General features: G+C 44.7%; 1 pseudogene; it reads right to left on the bottom strand.

Annotated features, from left to right (window-relative positions):
- Window positions 1-3,020: 3,020 nt before the first annotated feature.
- LOC141936904 (hemojuvelin pseudogene) lies at window positions 3,021-4,227 on the bottom strand (annotated as a pseudogene).
- Between the last annotated feature and the right edge of the window lie 8,285 nt (window positions 4,228-12,512).

Here is a 12,512-nt window from a genome sequence, read left to right as displayed (position 1 = left end):
TTGAGTGAGTCTGTTTTCATTGACATCCAACAAACCGATCAGCACAAGCAGAGAAGGCCAGACTTCTTTCTTTTGTGTGGTGTCAGAAAAGGATGGGGAAAGCCCGAACAAGCCCTACTGTCAAGGTGCAGATTAATTGTTTTTGCTTTGAACTAATGCCCCTGAGTGCTTGGAAGAACATGAGCCGTGGCACTTAGTGAGCTGTGTGTTGGGCTGCCCACAGTGTACCTGAAGGAAAGATCCTGGTTCCAGGTACCAGCTGAAGAGGAGAAGCTGCTGAACTGTGCTCTGTTGCCATTCAACATCTCCCCGGTCCCTCTGGCTTTAGGAGGTGAGTTAAAAGTAGAGAAGTAGGAGAAAACTTCAGAGGCCGGCATCTGTTTTTGTGTGCAATAGCAAAACCCTTACCAATGAGTAGTGTGTACAAAATCCAAATATTTGTATTCAGGAGTGGGCAGTCCCACAGAAGTGTTTTAAGTGGCTTGTTGCTCTAGTAGCAAATGAGCTGAGAAGTGAAGCAAGAGAGTCTTTGTGTCAAGAGAAGCTGAACAGACATATGGAATGATAAGTTTCAGTACTTCAGTCTTCTAAGATTTAGAAAACTTCCTACATTTCTGAGCTGTAGCTGATCACAATTTCCTGTGGGGAACATGCAGAATAAATATTAAAGAGTATCTGTGAAAAATGATGATATGGTGTGAGAGTTTGGCACATAACAACAGCAAAACCCTCCTCCTGTGGTTGTTTATTTTGGAAAACAGTTCGGGCAGGGCACTACAGTGATTATTCAGAGCGTGTTTCTCTCTAAAACCGGGTTTGGTTTGCTCTGTCAGACAGGTGGCATTGCCGTGCTGCTGTAAAACCATTTGCTGAGCTTGTGTGGAGAAAATGCCCCTGTCTGTTGGAATGAACATTTCCCCTGAGACAAACTGGTCTGGGGGTGCAGCAGAGTGACTCGGGGTGCAGCATCCTTCTGAAGCTGGGGTTCTTGCTTTTGCACTGTGATAGTTTTGCCTTTGTTCATGTTAGTTGTGCTTCAGTCAGTGCTGGTTGTGCTTCAGTTGTGCTCTGGTTACTGTCTGTGTGTATTAGAAAGACCTTTTGCAATTTATCAGTTATGAATGATTGTTATTCAGGAAGGTTGTTTTGGGGCTACTTTATTATCTTGAATATCGCAGACCTGTAATGCTTGGGGAGTTAACAGAGGGGTTTAATGACTGTGACAATAGGAACAGTTACAGGAATGGTGGAAAGAATCCTTGAATGTATTATTTTTATTTCCCTGGAGTTAATCTTCACATATCAAAATAAATTAACCAGAATATGCTGCTTAGATGTCTTCTGGCTTCCCAGGTCAAAAGCCATTCTGAACAAAACGTGATTCTCTCTATTCCCTGTCCTACAATCCTTACTCACAGTGTGCTCCTAGTGAGGTCAGTGTCACTGAACAAAGTGAAAGGTGCTGGTTACTGCGATATGCAGAGGTGAAATTATTTTAGGAGATATTTTGCCGTGAGGTTTTTTTTCCCCTCTTAACGAGGTTTTTGCCATTCGTTACTTAATGCATGAAGAATGAAGAGGTGTTTCTCCTGTAACGAATGCTAGGTCGTAGCCTGTCATATCATTCTGGGAAGATTTTTATAAAGGGTGCGATGTTTTGTCATGAATCTAGTTTGCAGAATCAGTTGCAGACCCCTGGAGACATGTGCTGTGCTAGAATGGAGTATTTGCATGCCTCACTTCGTCCATTTTATGCCCTGAGGGTTTTCCTACTGAGTGGCTTTACTGGAGAGGTGAAATTAGATGGGAATTGAAATCCTATCCTGGCTGGAGATGGAACAGAATATATTTCGTATTTGTTTGTCTAGGAGTAGGTACATACAGAGATGAATTTCAGTGTACTCCTCAAACCGTTCACTATGTTGTGCTGATCTCTACAACTTCATCTGATTGTCAAGGGAAAAAAAGCCACGGGTGGGCTTTAAAAGTTTCTGCAGTCGGTGCTGGTGAGACCCTTGGTTCACCGTAAGGATGTGTTGGAGCAGCTTGACAGGGTCCCTGTGCATTGCAGCCTTTGCTGCTGCTTTCCCCTTCTGTCTCTGGTTTGGGATCTGTCTGTTCAGATGGAGCAGCGTGTGGGTCTTCCCTTTCACCAGAACAACCCCGATCCTGAGATCCTTTGCTTTGGTTGCTCAGCCCAGCAGCTTTGGATTCAGGACCTTCTTTTTTCTCCTGTGACTTGCGGAATCAAAACTCCAAAGCCTGAAAGGTTTTAGAGTAGGTATGTTTATTCAGCACTGAGGCGCATGGGGGATCATTCCTCCAAACATGCGTACCTAAAGTGACAGGTCGCCCCATATTTATACAATGAAACAATGAATATTTAACTAACGCCTATACATATTAATTACCTGAACCCGCCTACTCCCGCTCTGTATGGTAATTAGCTTATCAGTTCTTTGCGCTTGCGCAGATTCTTCCAAAAATTGTGGGCAAGGGTCTTTGGGAGGAAGGCCGTAGGTCCTCCTCATGGTGTACTTTTCACCCTTTGCCTGGAATGTGATGATCCTGCAAGCTTGCAGTGCTCTTATCAGTCTGAGCTAATTGCTTACCATTTGTTTTCCTTAAGCAAAGAGATTTATGGATGTATTTGTAACGGATGCCATCCTGTTTTAGAATTCTTGTTCCCTACAATCGATCCCTTGAGAGAGAGAGCGCCGCCCCCCCCCCCCCCCCCCCCTTCTGTTCGGGAAAGAAAAACTGGTTTCCTCTTCCATTAATTTATGTGATTACGTGACTATATTCTATGACTACCCATAAGAGATATATATAACACATACAGTTATAATTAGCTTATTGTCCCTAGTTCTGTATGGTCCCCTACATCAATCCCCCCTTTTCTATTATACTAAGTCAATTCTTTTACTTAACTAGTCTTAATATGCTAGGTGCTCCCCTGCCCGAGGTCTGGGCCTCCGATTTCTTATTGCTGCAGTGACACTTGATCTTCAAAAGTGTCACTAAACAGCCCAAAGACCAGAGGTGAGGAGGAGGAGGAGGAAGGAAGAAGAGACGCGCGGGCAGCCTGCCCCAGCCTGGAAGATGTGGAGTTTCTCGGCGTTGGGAAGGAAGACTCTGGCGTCCTCCAAGGCCCCATAAGCCGCCATGGTGAAGTTGGCATCCCTGGAGGTCACCAGTCGAAGATGCACAACTGGAAGTAGACGTCTTCCACGGGCAGCATCTCCTTGCAGAGTGCCCGGGCCGTCTCGGCCGCCTCGCGGGCGCGGCAGCACTCGCTGCGGGAGATGCGCTGGCCACGGGGGCAACCTCCCATGCAGAGCTGCAGGTCTTGATCCTCCGTGAAGGTTCACGCCACCTCCTCGGCTGCCTGGATGGAGAAGGAGAGTTGGCGGCCGGCCTGCCGGATGGCGATGATGGTGCCGATGTACTCTGCGTGGATCTCCACGTGCCGCCCGGGGCTGCGCTCCCGGATGGCCAAGTTGCTTCCGCCCGGTCTCTCGCCCCCGTTCACCGAGCTGTCGTCGAAGGCTGCTGGGAGGTTGTCTATCTCAGCCTGGTAGACCTTCTGGTCGATGCATTCCTTCATGTTCTTGAAGATGATGGTGAGCTTGCTGGTGACCGTAGCGTTGGAGCTCTTCGCCACCGGAGAGATGGTTGCTTGTACAAGCAAGTAGTCATTGTCCAAGAGAGGCCAGGAGCCCTCCACCCGACAAGTGTGGAAGTCATCGTGGAAAGTGCAGATATGGGGGTCCCCGAAAGCCGCGCAGTGCTGGTAGCTGGGGGGTTGGCCGTGCTTGTAGAGAAAACTCTTCTCATAGCTGCAGGTATCGAGAGACTCGAAGCCCTGATGGTTGGGGGCCGGGGGTCGGGGTCGGGACAGCGATGTAGGCCCCTCCTTGGAGCAGTTGTTCTGGATCATGAGGTCCTCGATGCTGTGGATGGCAGAGTGGTAGGTCAGGTCGCCACGGCAGGTGCCAGCCGTCTTGCGGGTGCAGCGGGAGTAGGAGTGGAGGACGTTGCAGTACGCCACGTTCCTGTTGGAGCCGCGCAGGTTGAGAGTGGTGGCCACGTACTCCGAGTTGCACGCTGGATCTTGCACTGAGAAGAAACATGTCTGCAGAAGAGGAGGAGGAAGAGAGCTCGGAGGAGGAAGAAGCCAGGGTTTTCCAGCTGCCCCGGGCTCTTACTGCAGGCAGGTTTCTCCATTCTAATCTAATATACCACTGAGTGTTTGCGGCCCTGGTCTGCTGAAGTTGGGGTCAGCATACGCAGCAGGAAAACTGCTTTCCACGCCCCTTTATCCTAAAGCGCATGCGTCATCTGGGTCTAGAAACTTCTATCCCAGATTTAAACAAAGGTAAATGAGTAATAACACTACAAATAACAAATAAAACAATATTAACATTAATAATGGTTAAGAACATTCTAATTAAACATATATTAAAGGTAACAGTAACAATAACAATGTTAATTAATAATATTTTAACCAAATGAACAAATACAATTATAAGACGGTTTATATGGACACTTACAAAATCAATACATACATATCACAAGGGAAAATATTCTGGTTTTTGCTGTCAATTGCGGAGCTGAAGACAGTGGTCTGGCTCACTGGAGTTGGGGGTCTGACTACACAGTAGGAAAATGGATTTCCATGCCCCCAGCCCAGAGTGCATGTGTGGTTTAGGCCTTGGTACCTCCATTTCACCTTCATGGGTAGTTTACTGTTATGCTTACTCCTAATAAGGGTTGTTATATCACCCCGTGACTGGAGTGGTGGCCATTGTAAGTGAGAGAGAGAATACATGTATTTATACAACCTGTATGATAGATGGTGCCTTTTTACATATGGCACGAATCTGTTTAATGCCATCAGGCGAAGTGGTAGAGACAAATTGCATGTTCGACACAACGCTTTGAATCAATTGTATAAAACTGATGGAATCGAACAAGGTAAAAACACTACCATAACCAAGCCACATAACATATAAAATAAGATATGCTTAACTCACGGAGCACCTGGAAGCTATGAGAAGGGATTAAATTCCCAACATTTCTAGGTCTGAACAGGGACACAGGCTGGTTCTCTAATCCCAGAAGTTATTTGTTTGACCACCTGACCATTGTCATTAATTTTTAAACAACAGTTTGAATCATTTAATTTACCACAAACACCCCCTTCTTCAGTTAACAGGTAATCGAGAACCATACGATGTTGGAATATTGCAGTTCTTATCGAATATGCGAAAATAGGTTCTCGAGTACCGCTGATCACTTTATTGGGGTTCCAGGTGGCAGGCCCACTGAAACACCTGCACTATATGGGTTTTATCTGTATTATTGGTATGCAGACAATTTCCAAACAGCACATCAAAGAACCAATCTCGCATTACCGCTTTATAACCTTCTACTGTAGGTTCTTGGTATGAACATTTTATCCAACTATTGTGAGTTTTACATGTGTTCGGTTTTATCTCCCTTGGTATTTAGAACAATCATAGGGTCTGCAATGGGGTCATAACAATCAAAGCCTGGGGATAAAGCCCATTCATAAACACTTTCCCAGACTCGTACTCCTCTCTCTTTTGTACGGCTAAGGTAGTAAATATCTTTCCCAGGAAAATGGAGTTACAGGGATCAGCATCCTCAGTCCAGAATCTCGTCCCATTATTGACTGTACTCAAATTGCTGACCCACCATTCTCGGTTAGCACTTAAGAGAGCCAAAGCCTCCCCTGGAACTGAGGGAGAGGAGAACGGTCGCCCAAAGCAGTTTCTGCAATGATAGACAATACATATTAATTTTGTGCTCCTTTCCATGAGCATCTTTGGTTTTCCAAGTATACTTGTTTATTTGGGTATCCAATACCAATAGTACTGTTCCCACCGTGGGGAGTTTGACTAAGACAGGTTGTCTGGGAAAATAAGATGGATTTCTGGGGTGGTCAGGGTCATCTGGAGCTGGCTTGATGCCCGCAACGCAACTGAATTCCCAGAAACTTCACGGACTCAGACGGTCCTTGGATTTTTGCAGAATTAATTTCCCAACCCTTCTGTTTCATATGATCTACTACTAACTTAAGAAGTTCTTGTATTTCCTCCTCATCATTACCTTGAATCAAAATATCATCTATATAGTGGCTTAATTGTGTGTGAGGAGGCAGCTGTATTTCATCTAAGTGTTCAGCTACAATTCTATAACAGATAGCGGGGCTGTGCAGCCACCCTTGTGAAAGCAAATGCTTTTCTGCAATTGGGATAGTAAAAGAGTGTACTAGTTAAATCTGTTACAGTGTACCGAGTTCCTGGATGTTTTTGAACTTCTTCTATTAAAGTGACAGCGTTTGGCACAGCTGCTGCAGGCGGTGCAGTATGTTTGTTTAGATCTCTAACACCATCTTTCTCCAGGATCCATCATTCTTTTTGACAGGCCACACCGGACTGCCACCTCAAAACTTCTACATCTAATAAATCTCTAATTGTCTGTGATATCTCTTTATGTCCTCCCAGAATTCTGTATTGCCTCATTGTAACTAACTTAGTTGTAGCCGGGATCTGTACAGGATTTTTACTTTGCTGACAGTAACAGGTGTGATACTAATACAGGGTTTAACTCTGAATTGATACTGGCCATCAGAAAGATTTAAAGTTAGTCTTTTTAGAATGTCTATACTAATTTTATATTCAGGAATGGGGATAATTATGACTGAATATAATCGTTTTGGGAGGTTCTCTATTTTTATTTCTATTTATGTTTGTACAGCTTTAATTTACTTTCCTCCCAAACTTGTAATAATTATAAGTTGTCCTTTAAATTTCTTGGGATTCCTATATATTAGGGAGGTCTCTGCTCCAGTGTCAATTAAGGTATTTATAGTTTGTGGGGACTGGTTGTTCTAAATAAAAAAACAAACAAACAACAAGAACAACAACAAAAATACTTTAAGCTCTACATGGGGCCATCGGTCCTTCTGCACCCACTGCCCTGGAGCTTGGCCATTAATTTGATTCACCTCATTTGCCTCCTGCAAAGGGTACAATTCAGAAAACACTGCCCAATCCTCCTTCACCCCCAGAAACCGTGATCCACTCACGGGGGGCTCTCCGTGGGCAGATGGAGGGTCCCACTGAGGTTCGAGAAGGGGCGCTGTAGGTTGAGTTGTCCCTGGATCCGTAGTTTTAGCACTCTGCACTCTCTTGCTAGGTTTATTCAGTCCTCTTTGTGTATCTATTCGCCATGGCCTGTTAGTTGGAACACTATAAATTTTTCATGAGACATGCTGTCTTTTAACAAAGCTGTAAACATTTCCTTACGCGAAATCCTGTCTTCACTGCCTTTAGGGCTGTCTCGAGTATCTCGATTCCCTGCACTCTCTTGGGGGCCCCACTCTTCAAGGTCACATAACTGTTGTACTTTTTCTATTATTTTATTGAGGGGATCCCCCATTTCATTGATGCGAAGGGGCATAATTACATTTTTATACGCCAGTGGAACGGTTTTAATCACTCTGTTTATCATAGTGACTGGCAAAGGATGCCACATCATAAGGTCAGTGTCTCCTACAAAAATAGCTGCTTTCATCCCCTCCTCTTTCATCCGCTGTCTACAACTTCGTAAAGTAAACTACTGACAGTCAGATGCCAGCCAGTCATTCTCTGTAGGATATTTGGTATTACATCCCGGAGCAGCCAGTGCTTACAAATTAATATCCTGATCATTGTTTCGAAATTTATCTTGCACAAAAGAATTTGAACTTAAAATCAAAAACCTTCTAGAATCTCCTGCGTCTAGGGTTACCCCTGCCACTCCCTGATCCTGCAAACACACCATCCAAGAGAGCAAGGATTCCCCCAGTCTCTGCTTAAATCTTTCAATTATATCGTTTACTTCATACTGTGTATGATCCTCTATCATATCCTTCCTCACAGCTTGCCCAATATTAGGATCTCTACTGGGATCCCACTGCACACCCGCTTCTGCAATCACCGCATGCCCTTTCTTACACTTTCTCCTTTTCCTATACTCATGTTGTGCTACTCGCACCGCAGCTTTCTCCGCCACTGTCTGATAAGTATCCAGCTTATCAGCAAACAACTTACTCTGGCATTGCAACATCACTATTTGACTCTGCAAATCACATACCTGTCGCTCCATCTGGGAGCGCTCTAACAACATCCTCTCTTTACTCTGGTGTTGTTTTCTACATGCAGTTAATGAAATCCACCCTCGTTTACTTGAATTTGTAGTTTCTTTTCCAGAGTTTCTTTTTCGGGAAAGAAAAACTGGTTTCCTCTTCCATTAATTTATGTGATTACGTGACTATATTCTTTGACTACTCATAAGAGACATATATAACACATATAGTTATAATTAGCTTATTGTCCCTAGTTCTATATGGTCCCCTACATCACCTGTACTTGAAGCAGCAGCTTGCGCAGCAGAGTTTTCCCAGGGAGCAGGTCTCCAGGCCTGTCCCAGCCAGAGGAGCTGTGTGCTTTCCAGCCCGTCCCTCCTTGGGACCCTTGTGCTGGCAGGCTGGTGTCACCCTGTGTGCCTCATTAGCTGCTGGCATCTCCAGCCCCCCTGGCAGTGGCTGCACCCCTCAGCCAGCGCTGGGCTGTGCTCGGCCTTCACCTCCCCCGACACTGCCCTGCTCTGGCTGCTGGGCAGATCTTGCCAGGGTCGGGACCACAGGAGGAGGGGGTGGCACACCCTGCTCGCAAGGCAAGAGCTTTCTGGCAGCTCCTGGCCATCCTGCGTTCTGGTGCGGAGGAGTTCCTGCAGCTGGAAGGGATGGGATTGCCTGGGATTGCTGGGCAGGAGCAGGCTGTCAGCTCGGGGAGAGCTGAGGAAGGCGACAACTCCCAGCAGGGTTTTCCGTGCTGAAGTGCCTCAGGCATCTCCATCCCATTTTGTCAGTGTCCTGAATGTCATAATATGTCATTACAGCTAGTCATGACCTCCAGGGGCTTTGGAGAAAATACTGTCATTGCTGAAGAGCTGGGTTAATCCCTCCCTAAATCCATAAGTAATTCAGGCTGTTACTGTGGTTTCAACACTCTTCCCTAGAAAGCACAGACCGAGCGAGTGATGGAGCTCAAGAAAATAATGTACAGGTACAAAATCTGAGAACTAATCCCTGAATTTTTAAATAGTGAATAATTTATTAAGATTTTTAAAATATTTAAAGTGTATTTAAAACACCATTTCAGCGACTCTCCGTTCTTTGGACTTTTCTTTCTAATTTTTTTGGTTCAGGATAGAAGTTTCAGGTATCCTGTTATTCCCCCCCACAGGCTGTACGGAAATGAAGTGTTAGTTCAAGACATGAACTTGGTGATGTCACTGCTTGGATGTAGTAAGGCACAGATACCGAAAATAGTTTAAATTTCATGGTGGCAATCACTTAAATGTGTGGATTTAAGAGAGAAGGCTGTAGTTAATTTGAATTGCTCACACAACATGATGGAAGGAGTGAGTGCTCTCAGGAAATGCAGTTATCAAGTTTTAAAGATTTTTGTTTTGAAGGATTTTTGCCTCCCCAATATATACATTCTCTAGATCAGTTGTGATGTAAAAAATACACAGTCAAAATAATAGTTAAGTTGGTTTTTGTGCTTAAAATACATTATCTGTGTTTATTGATTGTCAGTGGCAGTGACACATGGAATGAGGTGTAGCCAGTTTTAAAAAAATAATGCTTTCTAACATGGTCTTCGTGCAGTGGGTGTGTAAACTGGAAGCTTGATGCCAAAGTATGTGGCGAAGGCTAAAAGTCTGGATGTTGTCAAGGGAATGCAGGACAAGTTTATGGAAGTGAAATCCAAGGAGTGTTACCAAGTCTACAGAAATTCTGACGTGAAAATGGTAGGACAGGGAAGGATATTTCTGGGGGGCAGTACCTTATGCTCTTGCTGGACATAAGATTTTGCCCTGCCTGAGCCCAGTGTGCGGGCTGGCTGCATTTTAGGAGTGGCCACGCCAGATCAAAGTTCTGCAGTCACAAAGCATCCTCAAATTAAAACTGATTACAGTTGTGAAAGTTAAGAACTGGAAGTCTTTGTGAGAGCTGGTTATGGCCTCAGTGCCCAACATAATACAAATTGCATGAGCTGACAATCTTATCCCGTGAGCTGAGGGAATGCTGCTGATCTTCTCTTTGGTTTTTGAACTTCGATAATCCACTGTCCCACGTGGCCAAACAAGGGAGATCTTGTTTTCTGTGTATCAAACGATGGCAACAATTTCTTGGCAGCTGAATTAATTTCAGATTCTGTAACATGACTTCAGATTAACATTAGATTTCTCATGTCTAATAGTATTTTAGCCTCTCAACTCTATTCATAGGAAGAAAAAATCCCGAGGTGTTTGTGTTTTAAGTTTGATCTCCCCTGCATTCTTACATAGCATGTGTATGTCCCAGACCCCTTCACAGATAACGATGTGAAAAGCACTGTGGCCATGACTAGCATCACTTCTTTTCAAAAATCAGTTCTTAAACTTTCGGATTCTAGATGAACAAAAAGGTTGCTAGTGTATACGTAATAAGAGGAATTCCATTTCCAAGACTGCTCTGTGCTGCACGATAAGATGAAGTCACTCGTCCAGCGTTCATTTTAATAAGCTAAATGAAACATTGCAGGAGTAGGAAGCAAAGATTTAGGTCGCCCCTAAAATACATGAAAAAAAAAGTGACTTACTGAGGTAGTGGGTAACCAATCCCCATTTCACATAGGGGATGAGGCTACAATATGTCTCTGCGTGGGGGAGCACTGCGTGGGGGAGGTGTTTTTCCTGCTGTGATTTCGTTAGTGAGACTGCTTGCAGGGATGAGTCAGGTTGGTTTCTTACATTGAAAAATAGGATGTCAGCTTGTGGAAGTTTTAAAGAAAATGAAGGAAGCTTATTCAAGAGTCAGAAAATGTTTTAACCTGGGGGGTTAAAAAAGGTCTGCTTGTTTGAATTAACAGGAAAAAAAAAAAAAGGAACTTGATAAATACAAATAAAAATACGGAAATATATGTGCAGGTAAGAGGAAGCTTCTTGAAATAGGGTGGTGTTTAGTTAGTAGTTGGGAGTACAAGAGTTTGTATAAAATCTGAAATCTGAATATGAAGGAACTAATTTGTGCGGACTGTTCTATAGGAGGTCTGAAGCAGTGCTCATCTTGGTGAGTCTGTCCCTAAAATCTGAGAACAGAGCTATTTCTGGGATGCATGCTATCACATGGTAAACTTTATTTTAAGATTCTGTGATGGATGGATTAAAAAAGTGATCCCTTTCAAAGAGTCCGCAGTCCAGGTATCTTCTGTTTAACACTAAAATATGTTTAATATGGAAGCATTTGCACTGCTCATGCTGATTATTCTGTCCATTAATTTAATTTTTTTCACAGCTTGGAGTAGGAAAATGATCTAGCCTCTTGCATCTTCATGTTCTTGCATATTAGGACTGACTTAAGAAAGCTGATGGAGAGAGTTTAATTAATTTAATTGGTTTCCATGGGACTTAAAAAAATAAATATGGATACAGTTCATGTTCTATAGCAGACTGTTCTGTGTAAGCCTATATATTGAATGAAATTTGTCTTAAAATCTGTTGGAGGAACTTATTTTGATGTGGCCTAAGGGGTAAGATGGCTCAAGTTTTTAGGGTAAAAAGAGGGATCCAGGACCTGAAAAGTGCTTCCTCCATCCTTGGCAGCAGCTGAGGTGCCCCGGGCCACTGCCCAAGTGTCCTCTGGGTTGTCTCCAGGCGGTGCTGGAGAGGGGTCAGCTGCGGGGCTGCGGCCGCTGCTGGCACAGCTGTCCTGGGTCTGCTCCGGGGACGGCCGGAGGGGTGTCCCCGTGCCCCTGTGCCACAGGCTGTCCTCTGCAGGGCCCCATGGCCAGCCAGTGCTTCTCCTGTACCTGGGGGGTTCCTAAAACCCTGCACTTCTGTTGGGGGAGAGTGCACGTAGAGTCGTGCTGGCCTGAGAATGCTGAGTGAAAAAAAGCAGGCGTTTTTCTAACTCAGAAATTGAGTGATTATAGAGTTTGCTAACCAGAAATTTGTGTTTCTTCCCCCCACCCCCCAGCTATGAGGGCAGCTGCTTTCCTTGTTCCCTGCTGGCCTTTTGCCTCTCCCACCCGTGGGTGCCTGCGGTTCCAGTCGCTCCCTGTCCTGTGTCCGCAGCCTGGTCGGGAGGAGCCTCACAGACCCTGGCTTGGCTCTGATTAGGCTTTGCTGGACAAGCCTGGGGTTAGACAGAGCTTCACACTGAATTCACATTGTCATTATGAAAACGGGCAGCTCATTGGTTCTTCCAGCTAACTGAAGTGAAGGCTGGGTGGCATCTGTTTAATAAAGTCCATCATCATCTGGAGATTAAAGGGGGAAATGTTTATACTCTCCTGTATCCCAGTGCATTGGCTTAGTATTTCTGTGGGCGTTCGATGCTGACCTGGAGGTTTATAAGAGACTTTATGCCGCCAGTACATGACTTGGAA

The sequence above is a fragment of the Strix uralensis genome, chromosome 35 (assembly GCF_047716275.1).
Source record: "Strix uralensis isolate ZFMK-TIS-50842 chromosome 35, bStrUra1, whole genome shotgun sequence".
NCBI lineage: Eukaryota > Metazoa > Chordata > Aves > Strigiformes > Strigidae > Strix > Strix uralensis.
The sequence above is the reverse complement of the archived record's forward strand: the minus strand, read 5'-3'. Positions and strand labels throughout refer to the sequence as shown.